Source organism: Trachemys scripta, chromosome 11 (genome assembly GCF_013100865.1).
Source record: "Trachemys scripta elegans isolate TJP31775 chromosome 11, CAS_Tse_1.0, whole genome shotgun sequence".
Classification (NCBI taxonomy): Eukaryota; Metazoa; Chordata; order Testudines; family Emydidae; genus Trachemys; species Trachemys scripta.
Genome location: NC_048308.1, coordinates 39699865 through 39726313, shown reverse-complemented (window position 1 = coordinate 39726313; position 26449 = coordinate 39699865). Strand labels below are relative to the sequence as shown.

General features: G+C 42.7%; 1 protein-coding gene across 3 annotated transcripts in view; it reads left to right on the top strand.

Annotated features, from left to right (window-relative positions):
* The window catches only part of WIPF1 (WAS/WASL interacting protein family member 1), a 72104-nt gene that overhangs the window by 9821 nt on the left and 35834 nt on the right, over positions 1-26449 (top strand). Inside the window, exon 1 of one of the 3 annotated variants that reach the window (XM_034785573.1) lies at positions 12759-12839. The exons of the other annotated variants lie outside the window; for them this stretch is intronic. The gene's annotated coding sequence lies outside the window, so the exon portion shown is untranslated. Of the gene's footprint in view, positions 1-12758; positions 12840-26449 lie in introns of those variants that run through there. 3 annotated transcript variants of the gene reach the window in all.

Genomic DNA, 26449 nt, shown 5'->3' with positions numbered 1-26449 from the left:
AAAACATTTTAAATGACGCGGAACCATAGAGCTGGGCAAATAGCTAGTCTATAACTCCATGTTCTTATTGCTGTTCTATTCATGCTCCCTCTCTGTTTCTTACACTTGTTAAAAATAATTTAAAGACAAGATACAACGACTGTGGGACAGGAGCTGTGTTTGTACAATAGGGCTCTGATCAAGAAGCTCCCTAAAAGCAGGGGGGCCCACCACTGCCTGGACTGTGGCCCTGCACCCTGCTCTGCCCCTTCCCCCAAGGCCCCACCTGCACTCATCACCGCCCTGTTCCCCTGAGGCCCTGCTCGCTTCCCTCTGCCCCACTCCCCCCCAGTTGCACACACTTAAGGCAAGGGAAAAGTGGGCCCCCTGGTTGTCGCACCCCTGCTCTGATCCTAATTGGGAGCTATGGTAATTCAAATAGTATTACCCTAGTGAGGAAGGTATAAAAGTATTCCTCTTCTGATCTTACAGATAGTGAAATCAAGGGAGAGAGGTGAGGTGACACACTCCAAGGCCTCAGAGAGAGTGCACATCAGAACCTGGTCTAGAACTCTGTAGCTCCTAGCTTCTATTACTAGAAGCTACAGAGTTTGGCCTCAGAGTTTTAATATATTTGCTAAAACAAACATGTAGCTGTGCCAAACAATTGCTGAAATTGTACATAACACCATAAAGCTTCAAAAGAAAACGGACCGCTCCCAGCATTTTGCTTCTCTAAGAAGAAGCAACAAACCACATTGCAATAGCCCTCCCGAGGACCCTGCTTCTGTGTTCTCAAATCAAAGCTCTGTGTTCTAAACAGGTGACTCTGGGTGGAAAATAGAGGAGTTATTTTTGTTTCATAGTAAGACGTATTTTAGAAGTTCTTTGGACAGGCTGGGCTGGCATTCTAGTGGCATCACAACATATTCTCCCGTGGAGAGCCAAGTTCTGAGTCACTTTCATTTTGGGGAGCATGTCAGGTCTCCAGGAGCAGCGTGGATGGGCTCTGAAGAGAGCTGATTTAGTCCTTCTTTGCTAAAAGTGGGACTGATGTGATGGAAGAAACTCAAGGGAAGAAAATGAAGGGGGATCTTTGAGGTTTCAAGAAGGGTTTGGAGGAACCCCTAAAAGAGGTAATTTAATTGAAACAGGGAGTGTAAGATTGTGTGTTGGTTTTTTAGTTTTTTTGTTTGTTTGTTTGTCTCTCTTTCAAATTCCCCACCATGGTGCATTTCAAAGTGAAGAATATAAGACCACATGCTTCCTTGAACCCCCTGAGACATCTAAAGTAGATAAAATGGGGTCAGAGCAATAACTATTAACCAGGACACTTCTAGGTAGAGCCCACCCACCACTCCCAATCAGAACCCTGCATAATCAGGCCCTTTGAGATTTGACATGGCCTCTCTTTCGTTAGCATGTCCTGGATCTGAGTGTCTATGTATTCTGACTAAAGTGAAGAGGAAGACAAACTACCCCACTGTTATGGGGAACTAGAATGTGAAGTGTTCCATGACTGACAAACAGCACAAGATGACTGAAAAAGTTCCTTTTTTATTACTCTAAAATGAGAAATTGCATGGTAGAACATCCGCGTTCTCACAAGTGCATTGCAGGATAAAAAGCTGCTGTTGCGTGTCAATGTGAAGGCATGTTAGAGCCCAGACTAGAATATTGTAGGCCAATTCACAATATCTTGATAACAAATTCTCTGAGGAGAGGCAATGGTGATTTGAATTGCTTACAGTAGGAGTGGTGCAAGACCACTCCATTCTTAGCCAAAAACCAAGTTGTTTCAGTTTAAGATCTCCCTTCAGTGTCAAGAGCATGGCCGTTAGAGACCACAAAGTATGGTAATGATACTCTGTAGTTCTATAATGTAGCTCCTTACAACTTCAAAGTGCTACGCAAACACTAATTTATTGGTTTTGCATCCATTTCAGACCCTTCACCGTGAGGCATGAAGGGAGGCAAATACAAGTAAAATGGGGAGGGAAAGCCCTGAAAGGGGGGAGAGCAAAAAACCAACCCCCTGGTGTGTTTTCCCCCACCACCACCACACACACATGCATACAATTTGTGGATGCCCCCAAATGCCAGTTGTGGGTGGTGCTGGCTCTCTGGCTTGGTAGGGCCAAGGAGAAGCCATTCACTGCAGCGTAATCCCCTCTGAAACAGGCAGATGCATCTATGGCAACTCTGGCTGGAGTGAATACTGGTAGGTGTGGCACTAACTCCTGTTCCACTCTGTCCCCTACCCATGGAGAGGCAGTATGGAAAAGGTGCTGCAGGGAGACAACGGCAGCAGGATAGGCCCAAGCAAGGCTGTCCCTGCCCCTGCAGAGCCTTTGGGTTTGGAGACTCTTTCCTTTGGGCTGTTCTACAACACACACATCCTCACCTGAGGGATCTGGGGAGCCTGCCTGCTACTACACCCCTTCAGTGGAAAGAGCGTAGTCTCCCTAGGTGCCCGGCCAACTCTGCTGGCTGATGTATTGGGGGACCATGGCCCTACCCGCTTCGGGGAGCCTGGTAGTGCAGGGACAGGGACTGTATGCAGCTGCTGCACAGCGTGAAAGGGGAAGAGGCTTTGTGCTTTACCCTAACCATCTTCATGCATGGGGCAAGCACAGTAAATCCTGTCCTATATGCCTTGCCATTAGTGGTTATGATCTGGTCCCATCTGTCTCTAGAAAATTCTTAGGGAATAAAAGCGCTTGTAATCATTTTCTTTTTAAAAAATTTCACTCCCTGAAGAGATGAGCAGGATGAGTTTGGTTTTTTTTTTCCCCTAAAGCTCATGTGCATCCTTTATTGTAGAGTGTTTGGAATGTAGTTCTGATAAGGCTGTTCTGTTCTGCTATGCTGGTGGGGTGGATAAGCTGATGTTCCTTGTGTTTGATGCAGTAGCCCCTATGTTCTCAATCCTCTAGTCCTTTTGCATGTAGAATTCCCATGGAATTCCCTCTGACCTCCCTGCACACAATGACTGGAGGGTCAGGTCCTGCATCCTTCATTTCTTAAATGGTACTTGATTCTTCGTGCCACAGTAGCCTTCCATATAAAACACATCAGTGCTGATTCCCAGAAGTTTGTGTTGCTAAGGGATTATGTATGGCATAATGCCAGCTATACAATTAGAGGACCTTTGTTGTTGAAAGCATAGTTTTACAGGGGGTAATATTTGATTTGGGAGTATCAGACACAAATAGGCAGTCAAGAATCTTCAAAACTAGTATTCACGATGGCAATTCAAGTTTAAAAAACTTCTACATGGGACTTTTGCTTAATTGGGAGAATAACTTTGGACAATTACTAAACATCAGAGATAGCATAAATCTAAGTTATGAACATATCAGAAGTAAGCTTGGTAGAATTCAGTTTTATTTCTTTTTTGTGAATTCAGCAGTTAATATTGATGATTTCTATCAATTTTAATATATTTTTCCTCAATTTTCCAGCCAGGGCTGCCTACTACTCTCTAGCGCCAGGGACACTGGATCCTTGCAGGCCCAAAGTATGGGGAAGGCTGTGGCCCTGGTGAGCAGAGCAGAGACTCCTGGCCAGGACTGGGAGGAGGAGGACAAACTCCTGGACACGGGGGAGGCCATTCCGCTGCTGAATAGTTCCTGCCAGGGGACAGCTTGTGAGTGAGTGGGGCCGTGGCAGTGGGGCTGCAAAGGGGTCCCTGCGTGGCCCCAGAGCTGGGATACTGTATTCCTGTGGGCGTGTGCTACGCTCAAGGACTGCTGTGAATGGATATTGTTTTCACGTATTTCTATATGTCCGGTGAAATCGACATTGACCAACGATTACCAACTTAAATTGAATGTGCCAAGCCTACATGTAACTCTGTAGCTATAAACATACTGTCTAACAGCTGGTTTAGCTCAGTCCTCTGCTGGTAATAACAGGGAAATGGATGAAGTAACATTGTAATCTCAGGTAGCATGTGGTAATGTTTGGAAGCATGCCCACAATACCTACAGTGTACCTGCCAGTCAGTCCATAAGAGGCATGGGTACAGTGCTCTTTGCCTCAAGGAATCTGACCCATAGAAAACTCAAACAATGGGGGAGAGAGGGTTGGCACAGGAAGAACCTCCATAAAAACTACTGAGAGTCTTGCACCTCAGTGCCCTTCCCACTCCCGGGGCACCCTAACTTGTAAAGGAGAGGGGAGGTTTAGCACTATCGCTTGGCTGATAGTCTATTCTCTATGCTCTGGGTTTACAAGTATAGTACAGCTCTAACTTAGTTTAAGCTGAGTTTTGGAAATTGGATTGTAGTATATTTTACTCTATAAGTAATAACCTAACAGAAGTCTTCAGACAGCCTACCTTCAAAATATCCAGTGATAAGGGTCCTCACTACCCCAAGATAACATTGTTAGTGCATATATCCATCTGCTCAAGAAGCACAAATTCAATATTTCCCTTCTCCACTGAGGATCTAACCTACTGTTTATTTTTTCATCTTTGAATAATCCGATGCTTACTGCCTTTTACACTTGGCTGCGTTCTTTCACGGAACTCCTGCTGACTTGACATTGGTGCCAGATTGCTTGAAGCCAGAACACCAGATGGCTGCCTTATCTTTCACTCTTAGGCTGCATTTTCAAGGGCTCCTCCTGCTTGCCAAATTCAGTATGGAGTCCAGTCTATACAACCCGCTACAGCCCCGTCTATTGTGGGTAACAGTTTCCTTCTAATGAACAGTTTCCTTCTATTTATATAATGGATAAAAATCCACACACTTCTCTGTTAAGGTAGAGAGGTGGTCCCCTAAAACTTTTCAGGTTTAATTCCTCTAAAAATTGGTTGAAAGGGGGGATTTGGAGCCAGGCACTGATAATGGGCAATGAGCCTTTCACTTCTAGATTAGCTGTTTGAATCTCAGCCAGGTTGGTCGTAACTGAACATCATTGCCATATAATGGCTTTTGGATGGTCTACGTGAAATGAGAGACAAAGTGGGTGAGCTCTTATCTCTTGTTGGACCAACTTCTGTTTGGTGAGAGAATGAGTGAGTTGTCTCGCATCCCTTTCTAGTGGGACAGGTGTCCGCGTCAGAAGAGATGCTAGCTAGCTTTCATGTTGAAAGGCATGAGGTGGTCAAGGACTCAATCAGCATAAGCCTAAACTGCTCCCTCAGCCCAAGCAAGCGTCCATTTCAGGACAGGGCACGTGCACACTGGGCATGGTGATCTGAGGAAACTTATATGCATGCTGCCTGTGCTACCTCCCTAGGGCTTAAGTGGGATTTCAGTGATGTATAGGCCTTGAGCCTGCCCTCTGTATGTGCCCTCTCTGATTAAAATGGAGCACATCAGTCTCCAAGGCTAATTAATAGGAATATATATTTTTTTTTAAAGCTAGTGGAAACAGACTGATCTTGCATTCCTCACTCGGCTAAAGCTCCTATTTGTGTGAAATTGCTGGTAGTTTTACCTAAGAAAGGAACAGCAGATGCTATCCATAACTCATCAGAGGTGCAAGTCACTATTTTAGTAGCAGACTGTCACACTGAGACACACATACACTGCAGTCTGAGGTGTGATTTGCAGCTCAAGTAGACATATCCACAGCTGCAGATATTAGGAAAGATATGGTGGTGTGGGTTTTAGCTCAGGCTGTACAAGTATGCCAGGGACCCTGGGTACCTATTCGCATTTTGTTGAAGCCTGCGCTGCCACATCTACACTACAATTTTTAGACATGCTAGTGTAAGTGTGTTTACAGTGTAAACGTCCTCTCTTGTTCCCACTGGTGATAGCACTGGTAGGAATGTGTGTGTGTGTGTGTGTGTGTGTGTGTGTGTGTGTGTGTGTGAGAGAGAGAGAGAGAGAGAGAGACTCACCCAAGGTCCAAATTCAGGCAGGGTTCAGATGGAAGCAAATTCATAGGCCAGTGTCCTCTTCCTCAACCACTGTTGCCACCTCCTCACTTCTCTTGAGGGGCACAGTGACTCCATGAACCAGGTCGCAACACCCATAATGGGCAGCTAGGCCCATCCCAGTGGCAGAGAAGCTGCTGCCGTGGCGTAAGTTTGCTCTCCACTGCTCCCTTCACCCCAGGCCTGAGACCCACCTAGAACCTTCCTGTGCCCCACTAGTGGGTCACAATCCTTTTCTTGGGAAACACTGTGTTAGATGATCAGTAATATCCCTTCTGGCCTTAAAAGCTCTGCCTCTGTGAAAGTTACAGTAGCTCACAAATTCTAAGGGCATGTATGGGGGAGAATGTATACAACTTTGTTAATGTATATTTTTAAAGTTAAAAAAAAAAACTGGCCTAAAGTGAATATAAAATATTTTGTGATTCAAGAATTTGGAACAGGGAACTATGTTAATCTGTTCTAGCTGAATGGTGGGTCTCATCTGAGGTCAATGGGAGTTCTGATTTTGTAAGGAATGCTGCATTCAAGTATGCAAGCTACAGAAACTTTTGAGATCACATCATATCATTTCTGGTATGAACAATCTCTAGAACTCGTAATGGCTGCTAATAAGGAATTGCTGCTGCTGCACTAAACTTCTTCCTTTTACCACCACCATCACCACAATCTAAAGGCAATGTAGTCAAAAGGATAAGTAGCTAGCAGACATGTCACTAGCAACCCAGTATTCTAGAAAAATGTTGAAGGGATTCCACGCTAATGCTTCCCAGAAGGTGAGTATGGGACAAATTCTGATTTCATTTCCAAAGGTTTTATACTAGTAACTACAATGAAGTCAATGTAGTTAGACCCCTGATTTGCATTGGAATAAATGAGAGAAGTGTGAGGCCCTATATTTCTCTGTAGTAAATGTGGCCAATTTTTCGGGGGGAGAAAATGATCAGAAATATATATATATATATATATATTTTTAATGCTGCTGGGTCACTAACTCCCAGTCTTTTGGATCATATCTTACTCTCTATTAAAGTGGAGAGTACTGTATTCAGAAATGCTGCAGTCTTAGAAATCAAATACTATGTGGATATGAACAGCCACCAATTCAGTTCATCATAACAGAAGTCCTTTGTTTGATTCTTGAGATTAGACTAAAATTCTGAGTCCTCTAATCCAACATAGGATTTCCACTGCTATCTAGATCTTTTGGCAGCAGTAGTTAATGCGATTACTGGATCATAATACCAAAAAAATTTACAGATCTTCTTCAGGAGTTTACTGACATTCATGATATTTCCTTTTTTTTCCGAGCCAAACAAGTAGCATTTCCAGAGCACTATTTGTCATTTTGGCAACTATTACTCACTTAAAGTATGTGGGAAAGCTTATACGTTTCTTGATCTCTTTGTGGTACCAAGCAAAGATTTAGGTATATGACTGGGCATCCTGTAGCTAAAACAGTGGGCGGAAACTAGAAAACGTAGTCTCTCTTTTGCATACGCCTCTTAGTTGTTATAACTTCAGGTGCAAACCTCTAAAGAGCTTGAAGTTTACATTGGAAAAGCATTCAAAATTCACTTATCTGAACCTTTTATGAGTTCTCCACATTAGGTTTTGATGCAAGACTCCTGGCTTCACACAAGTTAGAAATGGCATGAGAACAATGTGTTTTTGTTTTTGTGGTGTTTCAGTTCTTCCAAATGATATCATCAGCAGAGATGAGTGAAAACTTCCTTTCTAAAGGAAGTGACCTGAACATTTTTGGCCCTCAAAGGTTCAGTTCAAGTCCTTTTTGACTCAGTTCACTCATCATTCGACCATGTAAGGAATGGGGAAATGTGCTTATATTTGATATTTGTGAAGGAGCCTCTTGGGCATCCATTAAATATTTAAATCTCACTACAAACCAGTGATGCCAACAGGACACCTAGCCGTATATCACACATGCTCTAGTTCACTCCAATACCGGACTCCCACTGTTTACTAATCTACAGCCCCCATCTGTGCTGATAATGAACAAGAGGAAATGAAAACAGCAGGGATTATAAACTATTGAGAAGTCCCAATTTCCATGCCTGAACATAACTCTCTCAGCGTATATTGCCTACCATACGCCTGCTTTGAAGTTTGAACACCACTCTTAGTGTCCCAATTCTTGTGATATTGGAAGATTATTGTTTTTGCTTTTTAATATTCAACATTAAGAGAACCTGTCCTTAAAATATCTCTTTATATGTTGGCCTTTGAGTGTTAAAGTAAAGCAGTATGTTAAGTAGTTACGATTGCTATTTAATTAAGAATGGAAGTAGGAGGTTATTTAGCCCCTAATATGAAAATGCTGTCCTTCTAAGAAACTCATCTTATTGTAAATATTTTTATATGGAAAAATGCTTTCTTTTAAAAATGAAATAGCTTTTAAGATATATATGCGTTGCAAGCATTTAAACAATTTTCTGTCCGTGATTCACACGTCAATCCCAAATTGCTTCGAACAAGAGGATGAGATGAAGCATGTGGAAATAAGATATAACACTACTTACTATATTTTGAAGTTCCTCAGAAATATCCATTCACGTATCTCTATATGGTTCTTTACTTAATTGTTAGCAGTTCCACATTCTGTAGTGTTCCTGCATTCATGTATGCCTTGCTTGTTCAGGACCAGTTATGGCTGTGATGGGAACATTTAGAAATAGAAAAATATTTCTCACAATATTTCACTAATCAGTGTGTATGCAGACTGTCATATTAGTTAAGTATATGTGAATTTCCACATAACAGACATGCATGTAGCTCTCTGAGGCAGGCACTAGATCTGGCATATTTACCACAAGTAAACTCTGGGGCTAAGTATTCCCCATTTGTGTATATTGCATTGTCCAATATACCCACAAGTATTTTCATAAACTAGTTGTACACTTGTTTTCAAGTCAGAAACCTCAAACATCCTATGATTTTCATTCTACACTCTCAACCCATCTGGGACAACAAACGTTGGTATAAATGTCATGGGTACTAGCATCTTACAATAGCATATCTGCTTGTGTTAATAATGGATGGTACACAGTACTGGTACATCTGCTAATAAGCTGCACAGTGACCTTTGGCCCAAAGGTTCAATCAGCCTGTTAAGTGTGCTGGTGTGGCAAAGCATCATAGTAGGACATTGCAACCACAGTTCTCAGTGGTGTGTATTGCAGTCCTCTTTGCTACATCCACGATTCACTCCTAATAAGGATGGCCTCTTTTTTTCAATTGTAAGTTACTGTTGCATCTTGTAGTATCAATGAGGGAATTATCAGGACCAATTGTAAAAATCTGTCCTTTCCTGTAACTTACTGTCTTATTAATGCATATGCCACCACTTCATTGGTTATATGGGTGCACACCAGGAGGAACTTAAGTATGTCCTGCCCTCAAAAGAGGAAGGGATGACTTTGTTTCACAGTGTATAGGACACACTGTATTAGTTACAAATGATTGGCTCACCTCACAGTGTGTTGGGTTACCATAGGGAATCCCCTGCAAGGGACAGAAGTACTCCCTGATCTGCCAGAGTAGAGCTTCCACATTGCTGGTGTGGATGATCAATATGATGAGAGAGGAGAAACAAATGGGCATAATGGCCTTCAGATGCATGTTTCCATCCATATTTTGGAGATGTGAGGGCAGACCTGACAGACAACAGACTAGATCCTTAGGCTACAGTGGTGGCTCAAAGCACCCAGAAACCAGCAGATCCAGCTATGTGGGAGGTGTAGTAAATTCCCCTGATGGCACAGCAGTAGTATAGCTAGAGCTCCACCCGCTTCTCAGAGCAGGGAGAGTGATGCTGAAGTGCTGCTGCATTCTGATCTCTGGCTGTGGCATGGCTCCTTGGGAACAACTGTGGTCAAGCATAATTTTAAAGCAGCTCTGAGGTTGCTCTAAGTTATGCTGAGGACAACCTGTTCCCCAGGAGATGGGGGTACAGGGCTACGTATGGCCACCTCCTCCCCCAGCCGAGCTCTGACACAACTGAGGATCTAGCTTTCTATCTCTAACTACAGTTCCCATGTTAAATGTGCCATTATAAATGTAGCCTTTTTCATGTAATAAATAAACAAAAAAATCAGCACTTGTCAGCAGTGACTGTTACTCTTGAAAAACTTCTAAAGGATCAGTTTCAGCTGAAAATGAGTACAATGGAGCAGTGTGTTGTGAACAAACATACTGCAAGTTCATGAACTCTTCAATTTCCCCTTACTCCTCTAGTGCTGAGGCATACAGAGCAAAATGTCTCTGCATGCTTACAGAGAGAGATTATTCTAACTGAAGGCATTTCACAGTGCTCTAAATCATCTTCCAATATAAGTAATACTAGGCCCTTTATTTGGTCATTTGGGCCCAAATTTTGAATGGTGGGTGCAGTAAGGGTGTCTGCAAACATAGGGTTGCGCATGCATGCACGCACATAGTGCAACCAGGGCCGGCTCCAGGGTTTTGGCCGCCCCAAGCAGCCAAAAAAAAAAAAAAAAAAAAATTGTGGCGGCAGCAATTCGGCGGGAGGTCCTTCGCTCCGAGCGGGAGTGAGGGACCGTCCACTGAATTGCCGCCGAATAGCTGGACCTGCTGCCCCTCTCTGGAGAGGCCGCCCCAAGCACCTGCTTGCCAAGCTGGTTCCTGGAGCCGGCCCTGAGTGCAACCACAGGAACTTGCAGGTGCATGCACAAACAGGCACTTGTGGACCCAAAATGGGAATTTCATGCACAAGTACCCATTTTGCAGGCAGGTGCCTATTTTCCAGTCACACGTGTACACACGTTTTTGTGGGTGTAGTTGTGCCCCCCTCTTGAAAAATATTATTCTCTGTGCTTTCATGGAGGATTGTTTATGTAACATCCAGGAGCCAAATTTTCTTAAGTTTTGAATTGGTGTTGCCAGTTTGGGGCAATTTTCCTAGTGATAAGAGCACAGGGCTAGGAGGCAGATCTGTTTGCCAGTCACTCACTTAACAACACAAGGCAAGTTTTCTGTACCTCATTTTTTCCCATCTGTAAAACGGGTTTAATATTTGTCCATTTGAGGTAAAATGTTTTGAAGTCTTCAGATGAAAGGCTTATTATCTAAGTACATGTACACAGTACCCACTTCATGAGGACAGAGTGTACAAACAGGAAGTAAAAATGGCTTTTCCAGGAACTGGGGAAGGGTCTATCATCTCTCTTAGATGAATGATTCCTTCCACATTTCAGAGAACTTTGGGCAGACAGAATATATCTATTAAGAAATCACTCTATGCTGTTGGCCCTTTTAGCCTGAGCAGTTAGCCAATATTTGGGGCTTTGTCAGATTTTCTGTTAGGAGGAGAAATTGATGTAATGAGCTATTTCCTTGTTAATTTACACCCCCAAAAAATTTGCAAAAAGTCTGGTTTCCCTGAACATGGTAGAAACAAACAGGAAGAAGTTTCCTCATCCAGAAATCTCTGCAAGTACTGTGCCCAAAGCTCACTCTCTGGGCTTCCTCCCAGGCCACGCTCCTATTGCTTCTCTCTCTGTTTGCACACTTTCTCCTTGCTTTCTGGTTTCTTTTGCATACATAGATACATGCAGCTGCAAACCAATGCCCTAGCCCCTACATTTGCAGTTAGGCTCTAGGGAAACCCCTCAGTCCATATGGCTTAGTTTCTACTCAGGCTTTGCCATGCTGCACTTGCCTTCAGTGGTGGCTTCTATTGTTTCAGTTATCACAAAACAAAGAGGCATTTAATTATTCCTTCAGTTAGCCTAAATGAGGGATGCTTACCAGGTCTGGGATTGATGGCCACCCTTAACATCTTCCAGCATAACAGTATTTTGTTTCTCCTCTTTCCAAGCCTTCTCTGCTCCATTTGTGATGGCAGCTTTTGATACTCTTTCTCAAAAACATCTGTGTCTCCTTCCATGGTGCCACTTAGGACTGAAATGCTCTTCCAAAATCCGCTACTCAGGTCTCCATTCTTGACTTCAAATCACTGATGAAAACACACTTCAAAAACACTAACTACTGAGTAACCATGTAACCATATCCAGGACTTTCACCATCCCTCCCCTCCCTGGTGTATGTTCTATCTAGGGTGACCAGACAGCAAGTGTGAAAAATGGGGATGGGAGGTGGGGGTATAATAGGCGCCTATATAAGACAAAGCCCCAAATAGTGGGACTGTCCCTATAAAATCGGGACATCTGGTCACCCCAGTTCTATCCCAGCTTGTTTGTCAAGTCCATCATTAGATGGAGTTACTTTGGATGTACGCTGCTGTAAATGAGAGGAGAGTTTGGCCCTATACTTTCAAAGCACTTTATAAGCATTAAACAATTACTCCTACAGCAGCCCTGTGAAATAAGTAAATTATGTCATTGGAATTATGTGTATGTCTTAGTCTGTACTGAAGACAATTATTTCCCCCCAAAAAAAAACATTTCTACTGCATACTGCCATTCTATGCAAAACGAATACTTCAAGCCTAAATACTACCACTCTGAAAAGCCTAAGAGCAAATATATTCAGATGGAAATTTCCCATGCCCATGTGCTATTGCATCAGTGCAAATCTACATAATTACTGCCTGATGAGGCCATTCATGCTTCCTTTAAGAAAAAAAAGCCAGCTAATGATATTGTAACAGCACCATAATATTCAAAATGCAGCATTAATATGAATGAGCAGCATACTGTGATCCATTCAGTCCCTTGGGAGCCGCTCCCAAAAGAAATGTACTGGGTGTCTTTCTGGCTATGCAGAAATATATGAATTGTTCATCTTGACAGTGCGGTTTAGTATGTTTGTAGTTCTTCATATGCTTCTGCCCAGTAAGTGAGGCAAGTTTAACAAGGTGCGGTTAGGAAGTGTGATGTCACATGCAGCTCTTACAGGAAACAAGCTAGAAGATATTTAGGGGAACTTCAGAATTTGGTGATTTCCAACGGATTAAACAACACAGGTTAGTCTTTCTGAAATGGCTATTTCTACCCGTTCTATAGATGTGTTGCATGCATTTTTAAAGGTCCCTTTTAACAGTTGACTAGGAGGGCTTTAGCAGACCACTTATGTTGGTAGCTGTTTGTAAGCGTGAACTATTACAGGAACAAACATGGAGGCATTATTATGAGCATGAAAAAGTAGCATTTAGCATGGCTTGCTGCATTGGGATGGTGTAGACTTGAATTGTTTAAAAAATATGAATTTATTAAATCAGATTTACACTGGAAACACTGCTACTGTCTGTTTTGTTTTGTTGTCATGGAGGGGTCTTTTTAGATTCTTTATATTGAACAAAGGAATCAATTTTATAAAACTAAAGTTCAAGTGCTAATAAATATAGTAAAGTGCTTTTTAAAATGTAGGTAGAAGTTGTCAGCTAGTGTAAGAAATTTTGATATTAAGTGAAGAAAATCTACAATTCCTTTTCTTTTAACATACATAAATTCTTGTTTATTCACTTAGTACAGGATTCTTATTTTCCCTTCTCTCCATTCTGCTCTTTTCCCACACCCACCCTAGATTCCCTATGGAGATCTTTCCTCTACTTTGACTTTCCCATGCTTGGAAATTTGTAAGTGTCTGAAATGAAACTGAACCAATGTCTTTCATGTTCTACCGAGAATACACAGGGAAATAAGTAGACAGAATGAGATCTTCATTTTAAATTTCCAGACTAAATATTTTTTTTAAGGGGTCAAAAGACGTGTAAAATTTTAAACATTACTAGAGTGGTGTTGTTTTAAAAACTACGAAGTTTGAAAGTCAGAAAACTCAGCACAAAAGTTAAAAATAAAATAAACCTCTGAAAGGCAGGAAATAGAATACTGGTACTTCTAAAAATCTAAGCAGAAATCCTGGAAATCATGAAGGGGCATATGAATGTTTAGCATATCTGGCACGTAAATAGCTTGCAATGCCGGCTATAAAAATACCATGTGAATGCCTGTTCTCCCTTTCTGGTGACATTGTAAATAAGAAAAGGGCAGCATTATCTCTTGTAAATGTAAACAAACTTGTTTGTCTTAGTGATTGGCTGCATAGGAAGTAGGACTTAGTGCACTTGTAGGCTCTAAAGTTTTACCTAAAAAATATAGGTAAGTTTTGTAAGTTGTTAACTGGCTGAATGGTTTCCTCTTATCCTACCTGGAAGGGCATTCACGACACTATTCCAGAATCACTGGATTTTTAAAAAGACTATTTTCAAGTCTTTTTTTAAAGCCATTTAATTGCCCATAGTAATGTGCCCCATCTGCTGAGTTGGCCAACAGTATCTTTTTGCCTGTTGTGGTATTTGCAGTACTTCCTTCACGTGCCTTGGCCCCCTCCCCCCCAATTTGAATTCAAGTTCTGCAAATAATTTCTGTAAGCGACTCTTCAGTGCAGCTGGAGGGCGTGGGGGTTGGTTTCAGCTTTTGCAGGCATTTTTCTATAGTATTAAATTTCAAAAAAAGCCTATTTATTATTAAGCTATTCACTGAGTCTTGGTTCCTTCAGGGGGGCAACTGCAGATGCACCATTCAGTCTCCTCAGAACATGACCACCCGCACATGCTTGTTGGGTCTGATTCTGCTTTCACTTATGGTGATTTTTACACTGGTGTAAGTCCACAGATTTGCATTCACATGGGAGTAAAATCAAGCTCTTCCTCTATTAGTCAAGTATTGCCTCTGGGTACTGGTGCACACATAGCATCTTTGTGCCTTCACCAATTTGCCCAAGGAAAAGGGGCAGCACCCTCTTGGCACAACTGCCAGATTTTCCTGTACAAATTCTCACTCCCACAAGCAAATGCATTTTTCCCCCCTGTGGCACAAATAGATGCATGTACAAGTTCAGGGGCTTCTGATAATTTGGCTGTCTGTAGATACCAATTCCATGCTTTTGTCCTGTTAAAGCACTCCACTTTGGAAATGTCAGCGTTCTATTTAACTTCAGTAAATGTATTTTTAGCTGAGCTTGGGAGGCCTTACACTCAACTTGATGGCATTTTTCTGTTTGTTTGAATGGTGAGGGAAGGGGGGGCATATAGAGCCCTTGGCAGGGGGAAGGAGAGATTGGAGGCCCTTGATATAGGGAGAAGGGGTAAATGGGGATGCATACACCTCTGGTATGGGGGGGTGAGGTGGACAGGAGACCCTGATATGGGGGAAAAGGGTGAATGGTGGTGCACACAGAGCCTCTGGTATGTGTGGGAGGCTAGGGAACTGTGACATGGGAGTACATAGAGCCTGAGGCGGTGTGGGGAGTTGGAGCAAGTCCTTGGAAAAATAGAGGGGTATGGTAGGGTGGCATAGAGGGAGCTTGTGGGGGGAGAGTAGAGGGGTGCAAGGTGACCTGGTGTATACAATAAGTTCAGCTACAGAAACAACAAAGTGTGTGCAACCTACTAGTAATTACTTTTTAGAAGGTTCCTTATTGCGCCAAAAAAAAAAAAAAATTGCAAGAAGTTTCCCGGGGAAGAATTAATGGCAATGTTGGCGGGTTTTTTGAAATCCTTCTGATGTGGCAGTTTTCTTTCCTGGTGCCACAGGGATGATTTAAATTCTGGCTCTTCCTAGGTTAAGTGTATCAGATCCTGAGCCAGACCCACAAGCAAATTGGCATGCACAGTATGTTTTTCCAAAGTTAACTGCATCTTAGAGCTGTAAGATTGTATCAGCAGATCAGGAGCTCACAGAAGGGTTTGCTTTGACCAAGCATCATGAATTTCTACTTGTCCTAATTCCTGGATTTGTATAAAGAATTATTTTGCAGGTTTGCATATTTGGATCCATAACTATAGCTGTACTGTGAAGCTAAATCTTAAGATTGGACTGGGCTTTTTTTTTTTCTTTTTTTAACAAAGAAAAACCACCTTTTCCAATTTAGTGCTTCCATGGTAGAAGGCTTGATGGAGGTGAAGTTTAATGGACTGTGATATGCAGGAGGTCAGACAACTAGATGATCTAATTGTGCCTTGTGTCTATAAACTCTGTACAGATTCACAGTTGATGGGCTAACTTAGCTTGGTGTAAAGGTGATGCATTCTTTCCACGGGTCTGTAGCAATAAGTACAAGAATCAGTAAGTGTCTGTTTTCAAATTCACTTTGAGTATGTGCTAGTGGGAGTTTGGCATTATTCCAGGGATCCACAAATACGTGCAAATGTGAAATGTTATGTATTTCCTCCTTTTGTATCATCAGTGGCAGAATTCACCTTCTTGCTGAAAAAGTGGCAGGGATTTTGTATGATTCCCTGTTGAGCCAAGCTGCTATCAAAAAGGTGCCATGCCCCACTCTAGTGCTGTATCTTTTCCTTGATTTGGGATGCCTTCATAGTTTCCAAGGCCAGAAGGGATCAGTGTGATCACCTAGTCTGGCCTCCTGGGTAGCACAGGCCAGAGAACATCCCCCAAACTAATTCCTAGAGCAGATCTTTTAGAAAAAAACATCCAATGGCAAAGATTTAAGATTTTGTCAGTGATTTGGATTTTTATTCTCCATGGTCATGTTGCATGCCTGTGTTTATAAGACCCACCAAACACAGGCCTTTAGCAGACTTTTTGCTTTACCTTGGCAGGAAAGTCACTGTCTCAAGGGCAGAGATGATGAACAAGTTCTTGGAAAGAGCTAGAAAAGAGCACATCTGTAAGTTTGTATAGCTGCAGCTGTTTATTGTGAAATACCAGGTTAATACTGTCAATATGTCCAAACTCGTGCATTCAGGAAACTGAATGTTTTTAAAAGAACACTTGCATTTCTCCCAATTTAGTGGCAGTGTGCTGTAACAGAAAGATTAATGCAATATTGAGGGAGGAGTAACACTGATGCATTGTCTTACTGGTCCTATTCCAACTTCACAGTTCTTGGCTAATTTCAGAGTCTCTCTATTGACAGCTTACTTTGACATCACTCCAGCTACTAATGAAAGCTGATGGATTTATTTTTAAAGTGTGGGGAAACAGCAAAGTTTATATTACTAGAAAGGCAATGAGAACTTTCCAATGTATGGTACAATAGCATATTCAATAGTAAAACATTTCAGGAAGTGTAACTGACATGTTATTGCTAGGTTCCTCCTGAAGATTTGACTCTCCTAGTTTGAAGTCATCACATGCATTGGGTATGTTGTGTTATGCACTGTGACAGCGTATAGAGGTACTATCCGGCACCCAAAGGGTTAACTCTAGGTCTTTGCAATACACAGATGTTCATAGGAAGGTAACAAGGCAGGCCTAGAAATTGCAAGCCACTCTGTTTCCACAGAAGGAAAGCAAGCAATTCCATAGGTGTAGATATTCGGGAGCCAGAGGCAGCAGTTAATTCTATGCCCTGAGCCAGGACCCAGACACAAAGAACGAACATCTACACTGAATTTCTGGCTGTGTAAAACCAGTTTGTTTTGTTGTAAATAGAGCTTCCTGAAGAATAACAAGTTAATGAGGAACACAGGTGGCATGAAGTGCTGTGGTGTAAGTGGATGGGATCTTTTTCATCTTCCACTGGCTTTGTCCATAGTAGTCCTTTTCCCTCTATAATTTCTCACCATTGCTACTATTGCTGCTCTAAGCAGGACTAGATGAACAGCATGTTGCCTACATTACACTGATGAAGCTACACTAGTGGTAGCAATAGCAGGAAATCTGAAGGGGAAAGAAAAGCTATTGTAGATGCAGCCTCTGAGTCACTCAGATTGATTAAAAGCACCTTGACAAATTCAATAATCGCGAAGTCCAAATCTTGCAAGGTCTTGTTGTCTCTTGCAAGTTCGCCATCCTGGGCTGCAGTGTTAGGGTAATATTTGCTCTCAAGAGACTAATGCTTTCTTGGGTCATGACTGAACAAAAGATCACAAAACAAGCCCCCTTCTAGCTATGGAGTTGACCCAGACACAAAACTAGAGATAGGTTTGGGTGTCTGGGGTTCCTCCCTTCCTCTTGAAGACTTTGGGGTTCAGATTTGAGGTGGTTCTTCTTTTCTATACCTGTATCTAATTCAGAGATTTGAGGAACTGGGCTTCAGTCCACATATTCTAAACTCCATTTCCAAACCCATTTAAATTACGTATCTACTCGTTCGTAAGCCAAATATTTTTGGTAAAAAAGTGACGCATCACAGAGCGGGGTCAGTTTATAAATGGGTCTACATCAAAATTTGATGATTTTAAACTCTATGGAATCATTGAATATCTAATACATTGTCATTTTGTTTACCTGGAGTGTCTGCAGGCACGGAGCCCCTCCACTCCCTGTGGCCACAGTTGGCCATTTCCCACAGCTCCCATTGTCTGGGAATGGCAAACTGCGGACACTGGGAGCTGAGGGGCTTCGTGCCTGCAGATGCTCCAGGTAAACAAACCGTCCAGGCCCGCTAGCGGCTTACCCTAACGGGCCAGTCGCCAAAGTTTGCCAACCCCTGAAATATAGGGCCAGCTTATGAAAGGGTCATACAGTTTTTGCTATTTTTACCTAACCATCTTGGGGGGTCGGCTTATAAATGAACAGGCTAATGAACAAGTATATATGGTAAACCCAATTTATCTTTGTCCATGCTGTCCAGCCAAACAGGGTTTAACCAGAGTTAATCTGCACAGGCTTTAAACTATATATTTTAAATGTGCTGAGCAAATCTGGGACCCAACACCTCACTGCTGCTTGTCATTCCCATTATAAAGAGGAAATTGAAGGGGAAACTAGCTGCCATTCCTTGAGTTCCTGCAGTTTAGGGACTACAACACAAAGCATGCCACAGTCAATCTGTAACTCACTTTCTTTTGTTGCGAGGGGATATTTCTTTATGCTGTTGAATTTCAATGTGTTAGTGATGATTGAGATGTTAAACACTGGTCAGGAAATTTCAGTTGTTTTCCTCACTATTTGTAACACCTCTTCCTTGAGCATAATAAGTGTGACGGGTTAGATCACAGAAACCCCATTGGGAACTGCCAACTGATGTGCCAAGGCTACTTCTGCCCCAGCTTTCCCTGCCAACTCAGGACCCCAGCACCCTGTTTTGCTGAGCCAGACATGCCAGTCTGCTCCAACACAGACCCAGGGTCTGAACCATGTGCCCCAAAGCTGCAGACTTAACCTGAAAGCAGCTTACAGAAGTGTTCTTGTCTTTAACGCTCAGATGCCCAACTCCCAATGGGGTCTAAATCCCAAATAAATCCGTTTTACCTTGTATAGAGGTAAACTCATAAATTGTTCACCCTCTATAACACTGATAGTTTACTTGTTTGCCCAGGTATTAATACATACTGAGTTAATGAACAATTAAAAAGTGATTTTATTAAATACAGAAAATAGGATTTAAGTGGTTCCAAGTAGTAGCAGACAGAAGAGTGAATTACCAAGTGAAATAAAATAAAACATGCAAATCTAAGCCTAATACAGTAATACAACTGAGTATAGATAAAATCTCACCCTGAGAGATGTTTCAATAAGTTTCTTTCACAGACTGGACGCCTTCCTAGTCTGGGCACAATCCTTTCCCCTGGTACAGCCCTTGTTCCAGCTCAGGTGGTAGCTAGGGGATTCCTCATGATGGCTGCTCCCTTTGTTCTGTTCCATCTATTTACATATCTTTTGTATAAGGCGGGAATCCTTTGTCCCTCTCTGGGTTCCCACCCCCTCCTTCTCAATGGAAAAGCACCAGGTTAAAGATGGATTCCAGTTCAGGTGACATGATCACATGTCACTTAAGACTTCATTACCCACTTGTCAGCACACAGGGAGACTTACAAGTAAAACAGAGCCATCTGCAGATAATTGTCCTGGTTAACGGGAGTCATCAAGATTCCAAACCACCATTAATGGCCCACACTTTGCATAATTAAATAGACCTTCAGAGTTATATTTCATATTTCTAGTTTCAGATACAAGAGTAGTACATTCATACAAATAGGATGACCACACTCAGTAGATTATAAGCTTTGTAATGATACCTTACAAGAGACCTTTTGCATGAAGCATATTTCAGTTACATTGTATTTAAACTCATTGGCATATTTTCATAAAATCATATAGAGTGCAACGTCACAGTAAGTACTTTGAACGGGTATTAAAATGTGTATTTAAGAGAATATCATGTACTACAGTGTATATATAGGTGAGTGTTTGTATGTGAATTCATGTATGCTGGGGTTCTGTCTCCTTCAGAGTGTGCAAAATTATAAATAGATGGTTGGAGGAGGCCCCATGAGACAGACCGGAAATGCCACTGAAAGTGTCACAGACCCTAAATGAATTTGGAAGAGAACTGTACTGAAGCTCCCTCCATGAAGACAAACCTTTGAAAGTGGTGACTTTCAGCTGTCTGTTTCAAATTTCACATTCTCTTTACATGAGCAGTGCTTCTAGGCCCCAGAGTGCACACAAATTGAGGTTACCTCTTCCAAAAAAAGTAAATAAGTGGGGAAATATGATGGGGTGATTACCCCACACTTACCCTGCAGGGTTTAATGCAGGCCATATGAGCCAATTAACTCATTAGGCAGCTGATTAAGGAGGCCAGCTGGGCAGGAATAGGTGGGGCTGGTAAAGTCCAGGAACTGAAAGCAGAAGGGGCTGCTGGGGAAAGGCAGACCCTTCCAGGAGAAAGGGAGGAGTGAGTAGAGACTGCAGTCACTCTGAGGGAGGAGGCTTTGGGAACAGGCAGGCCCAGGAACAAAAAACAGGAACTAGTGGTAGAAAGAAGCCCAGTGATAGAGCAGTGAGGCTAGAGAGAGAAGGCCTAGACTGCCAGGCCTGCCCAGAGTGGGGGGCAAGTGGGGCAATTTGCCCCAGGCCCTCGGCCTCGCAGGGACCCCATGAGAATATAGTATTCTATAGTATTGCAACTTTTTTATGGAAGGGCCCCCAGAATCCTCTGGGCAGCCCTACAGACTGCTGCACTGAGGGTTCCTGGGCTGGAACCCGGAGAAGAGGACTGCCTAGGACTGTTGAGGAGCTAAACTCCCTCAGAAGGGGTGGGGAGCACAGACAATGTCACAGCTGGAGGGCCGAGCCATGAAGAAGACGCTGTGGTTCCTGGGGCTGCAGAAGGAGCTGCAGATGGACAGAGTGATGGTGTGTAAACCATAGACCAGGGAATGGGGGGGGTTTGGCCTCGAGCTACCCAGAGTACCAGGAGGAGGCACCAGTCCAGGGGTTAGTGGTGCACCCCGTGACAGGAAATAAAAGAAGTCCAGCCAAGTGCAAGAATCAAGTTAAGATCATCCTTTAACTGGATTGCTGTCTGGAGTAGAGTGTATTGTACTTATGTGTAGTAGATGGAGCTCCCTCTCCATTGTACAACCACTGCCTATGAATTTCACTGATGTTTAGAAATTATTTTTAAACACAATTTCTCAACTCTTTGGGCTCTAAGAACAAGCATGGGATACTTTAGCTCAAAGGAGAACTTTCTTCAGCTATTCTGAATGCCTGAGAACATGTGAATTCATATGTGCTGCGGTTCTGTGTCCTTCAGAGTGTGCAAAATTACAGAGTGAATCTGTAATGAAAGTGCCTCCTCAACCATGCAAAAATTAGTGGTGCTACAAGAGCACTAAAATGAATTTTCACATATTCCTTGATGCTGGATCTTGTTTCCTCCTTTGGTTTGGCAGAATCTGTTTGACCATCCCCTCCCAGCATGTTGTAGGGCTACCAATTCATGGAGGTCTATAATTCATCATTCTCTGCAGCTTCCAACAATCTTCATTCACCAGTCAAATACTTTGTTTTCTGCAGCTGCATAAAACATTTCTGAAATGAACCATGATTCTGAAATGAACTGGAACCGTAAGTGTGCACTTCTGTAATCTCAGCATGGGAAAGTCTCTCTTGACATTCTTGCTGTGCCTTAAGTAGTACATTTGATGCCCCGACACGTGGGCCCCCTGCTTGCCTATGCTCATGTATATGTCAATGGCACCCAACTCATCTAATTAAAAACTGGCCGACCACCTTATATCCGCTATCAAAAGGTTCAGATAGTCAGGCTGGCTAATGTTGCAAGTGTTCTGGGTTCTGTAATAAATCCCTCTACTGTGCCAGCAATGCTGTATTATGTGACAAGAGAACTGTACTGAAGCTCCCTCCGTAAAGACAAACCTTTGAAAGTGGTGCCTTAAAACTATGAGTTTGCGGGGAGTTGAATTTAGGTGCTGAAGTTTAAAAAAAAAAAAAAAAAAAATTGGCGTGGCTCTAGAGGTGAATACGCTAAATGTTTCTGGAAGAAAATGATGGAATTCTATAGATTTCAGACAGACACAACAGGAATAGAATACGATTCCTCTCCATACATAGAATGGGGGCTTTAATCTGGCAAATCGAGTTGACAGTGTGACTTAACTTCCATTTAATGTTAGCACTGCTATGAATTGAAGAGGAATTACTTGTTTAATGAAAAATTAAAAAGTAACGCATAAAACTGATGGAAAACAGAGTCTCTATTGCTGTAGCAGATAACCAAGTAAGGAGAGGAACATATTTCTGGTGTGTCTTTTTATTTCAGAAATGGAGTGTTGAGAAACCTACTTCAATTATGGGACTTATAACAGGACAGTAAAATTGTTAGATTAAATGCAGGTGACTTAATAGGATGTCCAAATTTGGGGTGTTCATGCATCTGCAGTAATTGTCAACTTAAAGTGAGCATTTCTGTAGCTATGTGCGAATTTCATTGTCCCAATGCCAAGTTCAGCCATCCCATTAAGGTGCCCACATTTTAAAAACTGGGCTCTGTATTTTAATCTTTTCTCATCTCTCTTGGGGCCAAATTCAGTAAATACAGTGCTCTGCCCACTTACATTTTTGAGCAAGACCCAGAAAATACATAATTATGGGCTTGCCCAGCCTTGCCAAGTTGAAGTTTTGTTAAATCTGAACTTCCGTGAGTGAAATAAAATATATTTTGAACGTATTTACACCATTAAAAGCTAAGTGGAAATTAGGCCGGTGAAGAACAAAGTATATTTACATTAATGAGACTTTGCTGTATGAATCAATTTATGAAACATTTATGAAAAATGTGTTTAAAAAGTTGACCTCTCTTTTCCAAATGCCTTATGATGTGATATTTCTTTTCTTTTCTTTTCTTTTCTTTTTTTTTTCCCCCAAAGAGCAGCACTGGAAACACTACATAGAAAACATTCAGTCTTGTATTACTCAGTTTTTTTTTTTTCCCCAGAATGGTCTGAAGGGAAATATTGGGTGATAGGAACAGCAAATGAGCATTGATGGCTGAACTGCCTGCATAAGGATAAAATATCAAATGCAAGTGCTTAAGGGTAAAGCAGTGGTTCTCACCCAGGGGTTCAGGGGTCCCCTGGGGGGCTGCGAACAGGTTTCAGGGGGGCTGCCAAGCAAGACCAGCATTGGACTCGCTGGGGCCCAGGGCTGAAGTCCCAGCGCATGGGGCTGAAGTCCAGGGCCTTGAGCCCTGCCACCCAGGACTGAAGCCAAAGCCTAAGCAATGTAGCTTTGTGGGGGCCCCTGTGGCATGAGGCTCCAGGCAGTTGCCCTGTTTGCTACCCCCTAACGCCAGCCCTGGCTTTTATATGCAGAAAACCAGTTATTGTGGCACAGCTGGGCCATAGAGTTTTTATAACCTGTTGGGGGAGGGGCTCAGAAAACGGTTGAGAACCCCTGGGCTATAGTGTCCTCTATTCAGTGCACTAGAGGTGAATCCATGGGCTTCTACTTACCCTTCTGAGTCTCCTGTGTAGGATTTTCTATGTGATCACAAATCCAGTGGTCCCATCCCTAATCTGTTCCATTGGTTTGTGGCTGGTGTGGCACAACCTTCACAGTGCACAAGGTCTGGTGGAACCCCCATTCCACCTGCACTACTGCATGCTTTTACAGGGCTACCACTGGGGCTTCTGCAGGCCCTTCACAAAGCTGTTCATTTTACCTGAAGTGCATTGCCCACAGAACAAAATATAGACATGGAGGGCACACCCATGCTTCCCGGGGTTATGGACTGGGGCCTACATCCACAAAGGGACTTAGCCATTGTGATGCTGAGCATTGTAGAGCCTAACTTTCAGGTGCCTAGAAAATCATGGAACAACACTGTGATTGACAAAGCTGGAGTTAGGTGCTTAGGCTCCTATACACTGAATAGGGGGAGAGAGGCATTTTAGACTGTGATCCACAAAGCCAGCATGCTAGGTGGGGAGCCACCTAAGCTAATCAATGGGAGAAGGGGTGTGAACTAAGCCCTGCTCCCACTCAGAGATAGGCACCTTCCTGTAGCCCCCATTTAGGCATCTATCTCTGCTTGCAATCCATGAACTGTGGAAAGCTAGGTGTTCATGTACTAGGCTACAGAGTCATTCTAACTCTCTGTCCCAGTTAATATTTAATTATTAAATGAAGGAGAGATTGGGGGATACACATTAGAATAGCCCAGTGGTCAGGGCCCTCACCTGAGACATGGCAGATCCCTGTTCAAATCTCTCCTGCCCCTCAGAAGGATGGGGGAGTTGAACCAATGGTCTCCCATGTCCTAGCTAAGTACCTTATCCTCTAGGTTAAAGCAGCTTATCGGCCTCCCCTGGCCATTTTTGTGTGAACTTACCTGAGGGGGCCCAATACAGTAGGCAGCCTCTGAGCACACATGCCAGATTGGACCCTGTGACGGAGTGCAGGCTCACTGGTTCACTCCCTGCACTCTGATCACTTAGATGTTAATCAGTTCCCCTTGAGAAAACTGACATGGGTAATTAGACAATCAGGATGGATGGTCTAAGGAGCCAATTACCTCATCAGCCCCAGGCTGAAAAAGAGGCAGGAGGGAAGTGCTAAGAGAGGAGTAAGAGGGGAACAGGGCTAGTTGAGCTCAGTAACATGGAGGCCTCAAGGGAGGGAGAACTCGGTTTCCCTCAGGTCCTGGGGATAGGGCTAAAAAGTGCTGTTGGCTCTGTAAATAGATTATTGCACATGGATTGTTGTGGAAATGGTGGTGGGAACTTAAAATAAAAAGGATAGGGTGAAGGCACAACTTCTAGAGTCCATGCAGTTTCTGCGGGAAGAAAGCGGGAGAGGAGCCGTATCCCGTGACATGCCCCCACATGCAACCGAGATGGCCAAACACTTCTCTTCCCTGGTTTATGAATCGCTGTGGGGCTTAGGAAGGAGACAGGCATTCAGTTATAGAGGGATACAGAGGGCGCATGCTCAGGGGCAGAAACATAGGCACCAAAAAGGTGGCACTGTAAAAATGTAGGCACTGAGCACCTTTAGGCACCTACAGGGTTAGATGGCAGACGAGTGGGAATTTTGTGGATCACAGTGATCCCTAAAAACAGGACTTGGGCACCTAAGTATGTTCGTGGATTGCACCCTATATAATTACTCCTTATAAAATATTGTCACTCTGGAATAGTCTTTCTCCTCCAGAATCCTGCCTCTGACAATGGCAATTGCCAGATATTCAGAACAAGGCATAAAAACCTATAAGGCATTCAGCTGGTCAGTGTTATACCATGGAGAGAAAATTTCTCCTGACCCCAGCTAATAATCTACTTGTCCCCTGAAGCTTAAACTGATAGCCCATGTAATCTTATTGTAGCTTCTGTAACTGCAGACTTTGGATCAGATCCTCCGGTAGTGTAATTCTGTGTCAGTCCATTGACTTTGATGGAGCTGTGCCAATTCAAATCAGCTGAGGATCTGCTCTGCTATTTTTATTCTTCTAGACCCCTTTTTCAATTAGGCTGTTTGCCAGATATTTATTAAGATGAGATAATACAGTAATGAAATACATGGGATAAAAGCTGCATTTTAATAGGGAAAAGCTATTTGGACTTTTTTAAAGTAAATCGGATGTATGTAATGGATTTTTGACCAATATTTTAAAAACACCAACTGTTACTCTAGACCTATTTAAATTGGAGTTAACTGAGCCATTTGTTTTGCTTGAGCCACCTACAGATATTTTTTAATTGTATTTTTGTTTGATGGATTTTTTTTAATAGCATCAGCATATTACTTCCTTCACCCATTTCTCTTTAAAAGCTTGCAGGAGAAGTTCCTGCTGGACAAATGTCAGGCAAGCCAGCTGATGGTGAAGGAACATAGCTGGTAAACTCTTGATTTTTTTTTTTTCCCCCATGGCTTAAAGTTGTATCTCATTTGCAGATATTGCGAGGGAATTAGGTGATGAAGTCAATTAATTTTTAGTAAAGTTCAGAGTCCAGTTTTTAAAACCAACCCCTAGGTCAGGATATTTAGAGTTGAGATTAAACCCTTGCACTTGAGTCACCCTGTGGGGGTTGGGTTGGGTTGTTTTGTTTTGGTTGAGTATTGCAGTTCACATTGTATGTGCGATGACCCTCCAACCACAGTTCCAAAGAACTGCAGGGTCAGCTGTGGACAGTTTGAGCCTTAATTCTGCTTTAGTTGATTAAAGCAGATCCTCAATTTATTTTAGATGCCTTTTGTGTGGGAACTTCCTCTTTTTTTCTTTAATTTTAGGTTTAAAACCGCTTCTGGAAATTGGTTGGAAGTTCTAAAATATTTACTGAAACTATAGCAGCATCTCCAAATTTTAAAATGTGCTGTAAAATCCAGAAGAGGCTAAACTTTAGAGGGCAGA